The sequence below is a fragment of the Trachypithecus francoisi genome, unplaced genomic scaffold (assembly GCF_009764315.1).
Source record: "Trachypithecus francoisi isolate TF-2019V2 unplaced genomic scaffold, Tfra_2.0 Lachesis_group1, whole genome shotgun sequence".
NCBI classification, from domain to species: Eukaryota; Metazoa; Chordata; class Mammalia; order Primates; family Cercopithecidae; genus Trachypithecus; species Trachypithecus francoisi.
This window is the reverse complement of record NW_022681454.1, coordinates 44,563,376-44,575,301: the sequence shown is the minus strand read 5'-3', so window position 1 is coordinate 44,575,301 and position 11,926 is coordinate 44,563,376. Positions and strand designations below refer to the sequence as shown.

At 43.2% G+C, this 11,926-nt stretch overlaps 1 long non-coding RNA gene across 1 annotated transcript; it reads left to right on the top strand.

Moving 5' to 3' along the window:
• The first annotated feature begins 277 nt into the window (after positions 1-277).
• LOC117085332 lies at positions 278-6,651 on the top strand. Its single transcript, XR_004437918.1, has 2 exons — positions 278-505; positions 6,126-6,651. It is a non-coding gene; the product is annotated as an uncharacterized LOC117085332 (long non-coding RNA).
• The last annotated feature ends 5,275 nt before the right edge of the window (positions 6,652-11,926 follow it).

The following is an 11,926-nucleotide window of genomic DNA, read 5'->3' as shown; positions in this document are numbered from 1 at the left end:
GTCATGGACCATTAGTCACTCATAATAAATCTCAGAATAAATCTCTTCAAATATTTTACAGAGTTTGACTGTTTGCATCGACACAATGTAGATATCATCTGAGATGTTATACTAACCCATTTATTTATTATTCACTCATTACATAGTTATTAAACATCTTTGATGTGCTAGGCATGTGGGGGTGGCTCTCGGCAAACAAGGGAATGTGCTCAGTCCCTGTCATTGAGTGAGGCCCATAAACACATAATTTCAGCACAACCTGTTATGTGAAAAGACAAGGTATATACCAAGTGAAATGGAAACAAAGGAGGAAATGACTAACTTTGCCTGGAATTGCTGAGAAAGGCTTTGTAGAAGAGAAGATTTTTTATCAGTGTCATGAAGGCTTAATAGCAACTCATTTGTTAAAGAATCATGAAAAGATCAACCTCAAGAAAGAAAAGGAAACATGGAAGGACCTGGACTGAAGTCATGCCAGTACAAGAAGGGTACTGGCAAAGATGAGGTAAGTGGGTGGGAAATAGCAGGACTTGAGGGTAAGATATTGAGTTGAAAACAAAATAATGGTTATTGATCAAACTTAATGGGGCTTAGGCTGGAGAGTAATGCATATGGATCTGGCGCCATTTTGAAGGACATTGTTGAAGACAAGGGAAAGCGTCCCCTTCACTCTCTGAAGGTTTGCTGAAAATATTTAACAAGAGGCCGATTAATAGGAGAAAAGGCATACACATTTATTTGATCATAGTTTTTCATGACACAGGGGCCTTCAGAATGAAAGCCCCCCTCCTCGAGGTTGCAGAAAGAATATGGATTCAGAGCACAGCCAAAAACAGGCTATGGCGGTAAACCAGGCTTTAGTGGCAAGACAGGTTATGAGAGAGACAGAACAGGAGGCCTGCCTAGCAAAGGTGGTCTTGTTATATAGATGAAACCTCTTGGGTAGCAGACAGAATAGATGACAAATTCTTCTTAACTTTGACAAATTCTCTCACCTTTAAAGGTGTCAGACTCTTCGTTAATCTTTCCTAGATCTGACAAGGGAATCTGGCTGCATGAATGTAGATTCTCTACAGATGTAAACTTCCCCCACGAAAGACAGTTTTGCAGGGCCAGTTCTGTTTGCTGGGCCTCTGGCAGTCCTCTCAAAATACATCAAAGAAATGCATTTTGAGGTAAAATATCCTGATTTCCTTCCACATCAAGGATGAAAGTTGCTGAAGAAAGGAAAAAAATGTTGGTAGCTCTTGCAGTGATCTAAGCAAAAATTGAGGCACTGGAGAGGAGAGAATTATTTAGGGGTATGAATCAACAGAGCTTGATTAAGTTTCGGGGGTAAAGGAGTGATTGGGTGTCTGAGTGGATAATGGTAACAATCACAATCGTATCTCAAATTCTGCAAGATTCCTTTTGAGCTAGAATTTGTTCAAAGCACATTCAAAGCAGCATCTGTTGAACTCTGGCAGCCCAGAAAAACAATAGCTAACTCATGCAGGGCTAAATAGCTCTTAGAAACATAGTGAGTCATTGTTTCTGTTATGTTAATGGATTAATTCAGTTGATCCTCACAAAAACCTCATGAAGTAGGCGGGACCATATTCCATTTTACAGATGAGGAGATCAGTTCAGGAAATTAGAAGAGAGGTGTACTGACTTAACCAAGATGATATAGCCAGTAAGTGGCGGAGTCTGACTTCAAACACAGTTTTTATGAGGCCTGATTCTGAGGTTTAAAGTGCCCCAACATTATAACAAGAGCCATCGGAGTTATGAGCCAGGAACCATGAACAAAAACCTTTGTGTGTGTGTGTGTGTGTATGTGTGTGTATTTTACATGTATATACCCAGACAACCTTCATCCACATCAAGGTATGAAAAATTATCAGTCCTCCATAAGGTACAATCTTTATTGCATTTAAAAATAATATATTTAAGCTGAGTGCAGTGGCTCACACCTGTAGTCCCAGCACTTTGGGAGGCCAAGGTGGGAAGATCACTTGAGCCCAGGAGTTTGAAAGCGGCCTGGGAAACATGGTGAGACTCTGTCTCTACAAAAAAAAAAAAAAAAAAAAATTAGGTGAGCATGGTGGCATGTGCCTGTGGTCCCAGCTACTTGGGAGGCTGAGGCAGGAGGATCAGTTGAGCCCAGGAGATCAAGGCTACAGTGAGCCACTATACAGTTCATGCCACTGCATGCTAACCTGGGTGACAGAGCAAGACTCTATCTCAAAATAATAATAATAATATATTTAGGCTGGGTTCTGTGGTTTATGCTTGTAATCCCAGCATTTTGGGAGGCTAAGGTGGGAAGATCTCTTGAATCCAGGAGTTCAAGACCAGCCTGGGTAACATATTGAGACCCTGTCTCTATATGTAAATAAATAAATAAATAAAATAAAAATAGTATATTTAAATAATGAAAAGAAATAAAACATATGTAAGTATCTAACATGTTAAAATATTTAAATAAAATATGATCTTACATTATTAAAATTTTGAAAAATTAAGAGAGTAAATAATCTTCTGTTGTTTTACCACCTTAATAAACTATTTTAATTTCTAGTAAATTCATTCTTTTCTTCATATTTTTAGAAAATATGTTACAAAAACTAGATGTGTATTTGTCCTTGGTAGTTGCCTTTCCTTGTTCAATCCCTAGCAGGCTATGATGAAATAACTCTGGTAATCATGACTTTAAAAACAATAAGAAGTCAACTTCTCTGAGTGCTCGAGTTATCCCATGTCTATAAGACAACCTCCTTTAGAAACTGAAGTATTTCTTCCAAGCCTTTGGGAGCACTGTCTGGCAGGTTATTATCTGAGTGTGCTTAATCTAAGTTGTGTCAACGAAAAGAGTCAAACTCTGTAAAATATTTGAAGAGATTAATTCTGAGCCAAGTATGAGTGACCATGACCTGTGACACAGCCCTCAGGAGGTCCTGAGAATATGTGCCCAAGGTGTCAGGGCATAGCTTGGTTTTGTACATTTTAGGGAGACATGAGACTTCAAATACATTTAGGATATACATTGGTCCAATCCAGAAAGGCAAGACAATGTGAAGCGAGGCAGGGGGCTTCCAAGTTATAGGTAGATTTAAAGTTTTTCTAATTGGTAATTGGGTGGAAGAGTTATCAATGGATAGAAATGTCTGTCTTGCGATAAGAAGTTATGAAGACCAAAGTTTAATCATGCGGATGAAACTGCCAGGTAGAGAATAGAGAGTCAATGTTTCTCTTCTTTTTTGTTCCCTTGATTCTACCCCCTCCCTCCAAATGTTTCTTTTCAGACTTAAGGTCTGTGTTGAAGTTAATACTGGAGAGGTGTAATGAGGCATGTCTGATCCCACTTCGCATCATGGCCTGAACCAGTCTTTCAGGTTAGATTTTAAAGTGCCCTGGCTAAGGAGGAAGTCATACAGATGACTGTAGCGGCAGGCGGTGGCGGGTGGGAGGGGGGGGCTCAGAATTTTATTTTTGGTTTACATTTGTCATTTTATAGGAAGAATGTTTTTTGAGTAGAATTAAGAAGATGCTCACAAGATTAAGGCATAATAGAATTTCCTTCCTTCCTTCCTTCCCTCCCTCTTTCTTTCTTTTCTTTCTTTCTTTCTTTCTTCTTTCTCTCTCCCCTCTCCCCTCTCTCCCCTCTCCCCTCTCTCCCCTCTCTCCCCTCTCTCTCCCTCCCTCTCTCCCCTCTCCCTCCCCCCCCCCCTTTCTCTCTCTCTCTCTCTCTCTCTCATTTCCAAGGCTGGCCTGGGCTCAAGTGATCCACCTGCCTTGGCCTCCCAAACTGCTGGGATCACAGCCATGCCCAGCCAGCATAATACTACTTCTAAGATAATGATTTCCTTTTACAAGGAATGCTTCAAACTTGATGAAAAGAGAAAGGTGGAGAGCTAAGCTGTGAGGCTGCAAAGGCATGAGAATAATACAATGGACTTTGGGGACTTCGAGGGAAAGGGTGGGAAGCGGGTGAGTGATAAAAGACTACACACTGTGTACAGTATATACTGCTCAGGTGATGGGTGCACCAAAATCTCGGAAACCACCACTGAAGAACTTATCCATGTAACCAAACACAACCTGTTCCCCAAAAACCTATAGAAAAAAAGTGTATACCATAAATATGTGTAACTTTTGTCAATAAAAAAATTTTTAAAGTAAAAAAAAAGAAAAAGAAGTGAAGGTGTCCCAAGGGTTAACTCAGTCCATTATATTTTATTTATTTATTTATTTATTTATTTATTTATTGAGACAGAGTTTCACTCTTGTCACCTAGGCTGGAGTGCAATGGCGCGATCTCAGATCGCTGCAACCTCCACCTCCCAGGTTCAAGCCATTCTCCTGCCTCAGCCTTCTGAGTAGCTGGAATTATAGACATGTGCCACCACACCTGGCTAATTTTTATATTTTTAGTAGAGATGGGATTTCACCATGTTGGCCACGCTGGTCTTGAACTCCTGACCTCAGGTAATCCGCCCACTTTGGCCTCCCAAAGTGCTGGGATTACAAGCATGAGCCACCATGCCCAGCCTCAATCCATTATATTATTTTCTTCATGTTTATCCTTGTGACTTCCACTTGGATCTCCCGGAGTGGGGGGTGGGGATCAGTAAGATAGAAAAAAGAGGTGAAAGACTGAATCAAGGCCAAGGAAAGCTAGGGCTTTCTCCCAGATATTGGGCAATCTTCTCCTCACTCCTCACTTTCCTTAAGCAATCTCTTCAGCTTCCCTGTCTCTAATTACTGTACTACTCATCGTAGATGACTCCCCAGTTTGAATCTCTAGTACAGACCCATGAGCTCTAGCTCCACAAATGCAATTGGTTTCTGACATCGCCAGTGGAAATGTCTCAAAATACCTCCAATTCATGATGTTCCTCCTTACACCCAGGTGTGCTCCTCTTCCTTCCTGTGTTCTCTGCATGAGAAAATGACACCACTGCCCACTGTTCACACAGTGACACCAGCCAGAAGCCCAAGGATCATCCTCAGGACTTGCTCCCTATCATGCCCTCATCCTCTTCCTCATGCCCTCGTCTCTCCTCATCCACTTTATCTCAGACACAACCACTCTGCCCTTCTCCAGGGCCGACCCCTTTTTTTTTTTTTGGAGACAGAGTCTTACTCTGTCACCCAGGCTGGAGTGTGCAGTGGTGTGATCTCAGTTCACTGCAACCTCTGCTTTCCAGGTTCAAGCGATTCTCATGCCTCAGCCTCCCGAGTAGCTGGGACAACAGGTGTGTGCCACCATGCCCAGGTAATTTTTGTATTTTTAGTAGAGATGGGGTTTTACCATGTTGACCAGGCTGGTCTCGAACTCCTGACCTCAAGTGATCCGCCTGCCTAGGCCTCCCAAAGTGCTGGGATTACAGGTGTAAGCCACCATGTCCAACCCAGGGCCAACTCTCTAGCCCTGCTTCCGTCAGTTCTTGCCCAGACAACAGCAGTCATCTCCTAACTGGTTTCTCAGTATGCACTCTCCCCAACCTTTCAACTAGTTATCCATGCTATGGCTGGAGTGACCTTTTTGAAATGCAAATGGAGTAACCATTTTGAAATAAAATGCACACTTCAGTGACTTCTTATTTCTTTTATCATAAAAATCTTTTAACCTGGTCTGTGAACCACTGCACATTTTGGTCCTTTCCTACTTCTTCCAACTAATCCTAATTTCAGCTCTACCTCTTACTAACTGGATAACCTTGCATAAGTTACTTCACTCCTCTATGCCTCAGTTTCTTTATCTGTAAAACAGGGGTAACAATAGTATTTCCCAATTAGAATTGTCATGAGGATCAATGTCAAGTGCTTAGGATTAACTTAGTAGGTACAATAAATATTAGCTCAATAAATGTTTGCTCAATAAATATTAGTTCTTATTAGGACATCTTAACTGTCTTTGGTCACTGACATTTTCTCTCAAACATGTTATCTTACTCTGTTTACATTGCTATGAATAAATGCCTAGGACTGGGTAATTTACAAGGCAAAGACGTTTATTTGGCTCGCAGTTCTGCAGGCTCCGCCTCCCGAGTTTACGCCATTCTCCTGCCTCAGCCTCCCGAGTAGCTGGGACTACAGGCGCCCGCCATCTCGCCCGGCTAATTTTTTGTATTTTTTAGTAGAGACGGGGTTTCACCGTGTTAGCCAGGATGGTCTCGATCTTCTGACCTCGTGATCCACCCGTCTCGGTTCATCATTTTGAAGAAAGTGTCTCTGCATGGATATTTCCGAGACCCACAAAGGACGGTATGCTCAAGAATGTGAGGAACACCAGTACTGTCCATGGGAGTGGTGCGGAACTGCACGCTAGGGAAGAAGGAACGGCATGCTAGGGAAGGGGAGGAACAAGGAACAGAACGCCAGGGAAGGGGAATGGAACAGAACGCTGGGGAAGGAGAATGACTAGAATGCAAAACGTTCATCTTAGTGCTGTGGACACAGTTCCCAGATGCATCATCACCTCAGGCTACTAGAAATCATCATTCTGACACCACAATCCTCTGACACAGGGTTTCCCAACTCTAATGTAAATCATTGATTCAGACTATAAAATTGTATTTTGATGAGATTGTAAGTCCGTGTAAGCTTTTCCTTATTTTTCAAGATGCTCTGTCAATAAAAATACTAGTGAGGTATTTTAAACCACGTAATGTACAGTCAGTGCTTTACATCAAGCTTGTCTAACCCACAGCCTGCAGTCCGCATGCTCAGGACGACCTGGAATGCAGCCCAACGCAATCCCTACACTTTCTTAAAACATTGAGGTCCTTTATTTATAATTTTAACTCATCAACTGTCCTTAGTGTTGGTGTATTTTATGTGTGGCCTAAGACAGTTGTTCTTCCATTGTGGCACAGGGAAGCCAAAAGATTGGACATCCCTGATTTAAATAAAACATTCAAGACCATGTTCTTACAATGCACCATGTACCTGAACAGATTATTCATGTCTTCTCTGGCCAGGTGTAAATACCTGGCTCCTGTGTCATCATGGCTGAGCTTCACTGCCGTCAGGAACAGCTCGGGAACAGATGTCACTTGAGTTAACCAGAAAAACACAACCAGTTAAACTTAGACAAAATGGCCTTTGAAATGGTGATCTTCGACACACTGAGAAAACTGGCTTTTCTGCCTGAAATTAGATGATGCCGGGAAGCCAGTATTTCAGAGCTGGAGAGAACAGAACCATCCTGTCCAAGTCCCTTATCCTACAAACAAGGAAAGTAAGACTTTAAAAAGGCAGATGAGAATGTGTGTATATATATATTTTTTGAGTGCTTATTACTGGCTAGGTATTTTCTATTTTTTTAATTTTTTATTATTTTTTGGCTAGGCATTTTCTAATCATGTCACATATACTCTGTGAGGGAGGTATTCTCATCCTCATTTACAGATGAAAAACCTGAGGCTCAGGGTGATGACATAAGCTGCCCAAATCACAGAGCCAGGATTCACCCTGGTGTCTGCCCTTCCCACGGTACTGTGCTGCACCTAAGTAACACAGCACCCTTTCCAACATCTGCTGAGTGCCCCCTGCTTTTGTGTACTGCACCTCAGTAACACAGCACCCCTTCCAACATCGGCCGTGTGCCTCCTGTTTCTGTGCATATAATCTCCTGTTGTACACAGAACGGGCCTGCAGGGAGGGGAAATGCTGGAGTGGGCTAGCTGGCGACAGCGGGGAGAGGCTCCAGGATCAGTCTTTGCTTATCCTAGTGTGGGATGGATTCTCGATGGTAGCTGGAAGCACAAAGCTGGGGCTTCCAGAACAGCTGGAGGGGCTGGGAGGATAGAAATGCCCCCCAAAAAGATGAAAGACTCCCCACTCCTGAGCGGGGTGGAAGGTCTTCTCCTACTTTAGGTAAGCCTCCTGGTAAGTGTCCATACTTCTCGGTATGAAAGAAACTGTCTTGTCTTCCAGTCATGCCAGCCGGCCCTCTCCCTCAATCACATACCACCTCCCTGTGATCACCACACCACTTGCCACCCCCTCCATCCAGGTGCCATGAGTCACCTGACCAAGTGCACACAGCAAGTCGCTGGCAGAGTTGAGACCTCAGGTCTCCTCAGCCCAATCTAGGGAGCCTGCCATCCAAGAGTCATGCATAAGTGGCCCACTACAACCTGCATCATCTACCACTGTTAAATTACTTGTTTCCAAGCTTACCGTGCTTTGTAACAGATGATCAATGCATTTAAAATCAACAGATACAGTGAGATGTCTGCTTTCTAATAATACATAGCTTTAATAATAATAGCGTTCATGGTAGCTATTTCTCAAACCAGAAACATGACTTATCGTAAGTTTCTATGGCTGGATACAGTGGCTCACACCTTTAATCCCAGCACTTTGGAAGGCCAAGGTGATATGGTTTGGCTGCGTCCCCACCCAAATCTCATCTTGAATTGTAGTTCCCATAATCCCCACACGTTGTGGGAGGGACCTGGTAGGAGGTAATTGATCATGAGGAGGGTTCCCCCATGTTATTCTCATGACAGTGAGTACCTTCTCACGAGATCTGACAGTTTTATAAGGGGCTGCCCCCTTCACTTGTCATTCTCTTCCCTGCCACCCTGTGAAGAGGTGCCTTCCACCATGATTGTAAGTTTCCTGAGGCCTCCCCAGCCATGCAGAACTGTGAGTCAATGAAACCTCTTTACTTTTTAGCTCCTTCTTTATAAATTACCCAGTCTTGGGTATTTCTTCACAGCAGTGTGAGATTAGACTAATACACAAGACAAGAGGATTGCTTGAACCCAGGAGTTTGAGACCAGCCTAGACAACAAAGCAAGTTTCCACCTACACACACACACACACACACACACACACACACACACACACACACAATGAGCCAGGCGTGGGGGCACCTTGTCCCAGTTATTTGGGGGACTGAGGTGACAGGATCGCTTGAGCCCAGGAGTTTGAGGCTGCAGTGAGCCAAGGTCATGCCACTGCACTCCAGAAATAAGTATATTTCTATAAAATGTGAAAAGTAAAGGAGAAGAATCTAGCACTCTGGGCGAGGCCTTTAGTAATAGTCACCAGTACTAGAAACCCAGGTGTCTTTGCCCGGCCTTTGCAGGATTTCACAAATGCTCTGAGGCTGTTGTCAGGACTCCCAGGCCTGGACCTTGCCTGGGACCCCCTAGTCACTGCCCTGGCTCCCTTGCTGGAGCCCTGCCCAGAGGCAGCTGCTTTCTCACACCACCCTCTCCAGGAGCTCTTTCCTCTCCCCCAGCAGCAGCAGCTCCCACCCTTGTCCTTGGCCCTCCGCATGGCGTCCACCATGTGCCTCCAGTCACAGCCACATCAGTCTTTCTAGACGGTAAGTTGTGTCTTTTAAATTTGCTATAACATCAAGCATAGCACAGAGCCAACAGCTGGCCAAATATGTGAAGTGTTGTCATTTTTAGTTACTATGCTAAAAAAAAAAAAAAAAAGGAAAAAGTTTAAGCAAATAACAAAACAAAAAACAAATGAATCCATTTTAATATAAACCCAAGTAAGTATAAGTCCACAATTTCTTCTTTATAATTTTGAAACCCAAAAGGCTCAGAAAACTGAAAGATTCTGCAGAAGTTTAGAGCAAACTATTTGATGGCAAAACCTGACTGAACAGATCAGGGCACTGAGTCTTCGTGCTCACACTCAGCGAATCGTCAGATTTGGCTGCGGAAACCCTAGCATGGCTGATGACAGAGACCCAGCTGGAAGTGTTACTCTCTCAAATCTGACAAGAATCAGGCTTCGCGACATTCCAGGAAGGGACCGGGGGTCATTTCTCTCACAAGCTCTGTTCAGCCGAGTAGCCATCATGCAACAGGAGCTGGGCCAGGGCCTTGGGACACGAGGACAAGGCTAGTCTCCACCCTGAAGGGCCCGTACCTATGCCAGAAGCCACACCTGCAATGTATGTGGATTTATAAAGGAGGTGCCGAGAAGGACCCACACCTGGTTTACAGTGAATCCGTGAATCTTGTCTCCTAGTTGATACTGTAGAGCCCTCTCACAAGCCCGGTTACGGTTCCATCGCCACGCTCTGTGGTGTGCATGTCTAGATTAAAAGTCATCTAAGTTAGACGAGCTGCAGGAAAATTATCTGGTTAACATTATTCAGCCACATAGTGAAAATACTCTCATGTGATAAAGATTATTAATTAGAAACAAAATACTACATCTTCCAAAATCTTGCACATTCCAGAAAACTAATTTCTGGTAAGGTCCTTCCCATTTTAATGACCTTTTATCTTAACTAAAGCTTCAGTGTTGGAAACCTTTTCTTTATACATGTTCAAAAATAACTATAATACAATTATGGTTTAAATTCCCTTAAGAAACTCTTAAACAAAAGGGCTTCTTTTCCTCACAGAATCCTCACAAGCCTTCAAAATATTGGAAGAAATTCACACTATAGTTAAATCCCATTACATGCCTACCGAATTGGTGAAAACTTAAAGCCTAATATTACCAGGAGCTCTCATACACTGCTACAGGGAGTACAAAGTGGAACAACTTTGGAAAATACTTGGCATTCTTTAGAAAGCTGAAGAGGCAGGGCGTGGTGGCTCACATCTGGAATCCCAGCACTTTGGGAAGCCGAGGTGGGTGGATCACCTGAGGTCAAGTGTTCGAGACCAGCCTGGCCAATATGGTGAAACCCAGTCTCTACTAAAAATACAAAAATTAGCCAAGCGTGGTGGCGGGTGCCTATAGTCCCAGATACTTGGGAGGCTGAGGCAGGAGAATCATTGAACCTGGGAAGCGGAGGTTGCAGTGGGCCGAGATCATGCCACTACACTCCAGCCTGGGTGTCAAAAAAAAAAAAAAAATCGGAATACTGGAAATCCGTTCACCTCTTGGTCTATATCCTCCACACCTTACACTCCTACCCCAGCACTCACGGACAAGATTGTCAGCACGAACTCTGACAGTCCCAAACTCAACTCACCTGGAGGTGTAACAGCGACTGGATAAACTGCGGACTAATCATTCAATTAAAAAAAAAAAAACTTACCAATAAAAGGGCCTACAATTGTAACAAAGATGTGGGTCACATAATGTTAAACAAAAGATACACATGATACAGTATTATCCTAAACAGGTATTATTCAAACAGGTAACAAGATACTGTCAGAATGCATAGAGATGGTAAAATATTTTTAAAAAGCAAGGACATTTCTCTATGTCATGACAGTGATAATCTAAGAGGGAGAGAGAGGGTTATGAGCAGTTAGGGGAAATCTTCAGCTTGGTCATGGGGACACTTTTTTTTTTTTTTTTGGAGACAAGAGTCTCGCTCTGTTGCCCAGGCTAGAGTGCAGTGGTGCAATCTCGGCTCACTGCAACCTCCACCTCCTGGGTTCAAGCAATTCTCCTGCCTCAGCCTCCTGAGTGGCTGGGACGACAAGTGCTCACCACCACGCCCAGCTAATTTTTGTATTTTTAGTAGGGATGGGGTTTCACCATGTTGGCCAGGCTGGTCTTAAACTCCTGACCTCAAGTGGTCTGCCCGCCTTGGCCTCTCAACATGCTGCGGTTACCGGTGTGAGCCACTGCGCCCAACCTACTTATTTTCTAATTATTCTCACCTGGATGAGATGGCTTACACCTGTAAGCCCAGCAGTGTGAGAGGCTGAGGAGGGGGATCACTTGAGCCCAGGAGTTCAAAACCAGCCTGGGCAACAGAGCAAGATCCCGTCTCTTAAAAAAAAAAAAAAAAAAAAAAAAAAAAACAAAAGAAACAAACAAAAAAAACAACTATTATTCTCTCAAATTGTACTATATGTCTTACGGGCTTTTCTACATTAATATATCCCACTGAAATATTTTAAAGATATATATAGGGGGAAAAAAACACCTATTCAGTCACTGTCAACATTATGAATATATGCTATAGTCAATATTTACTTACTGATTTAGC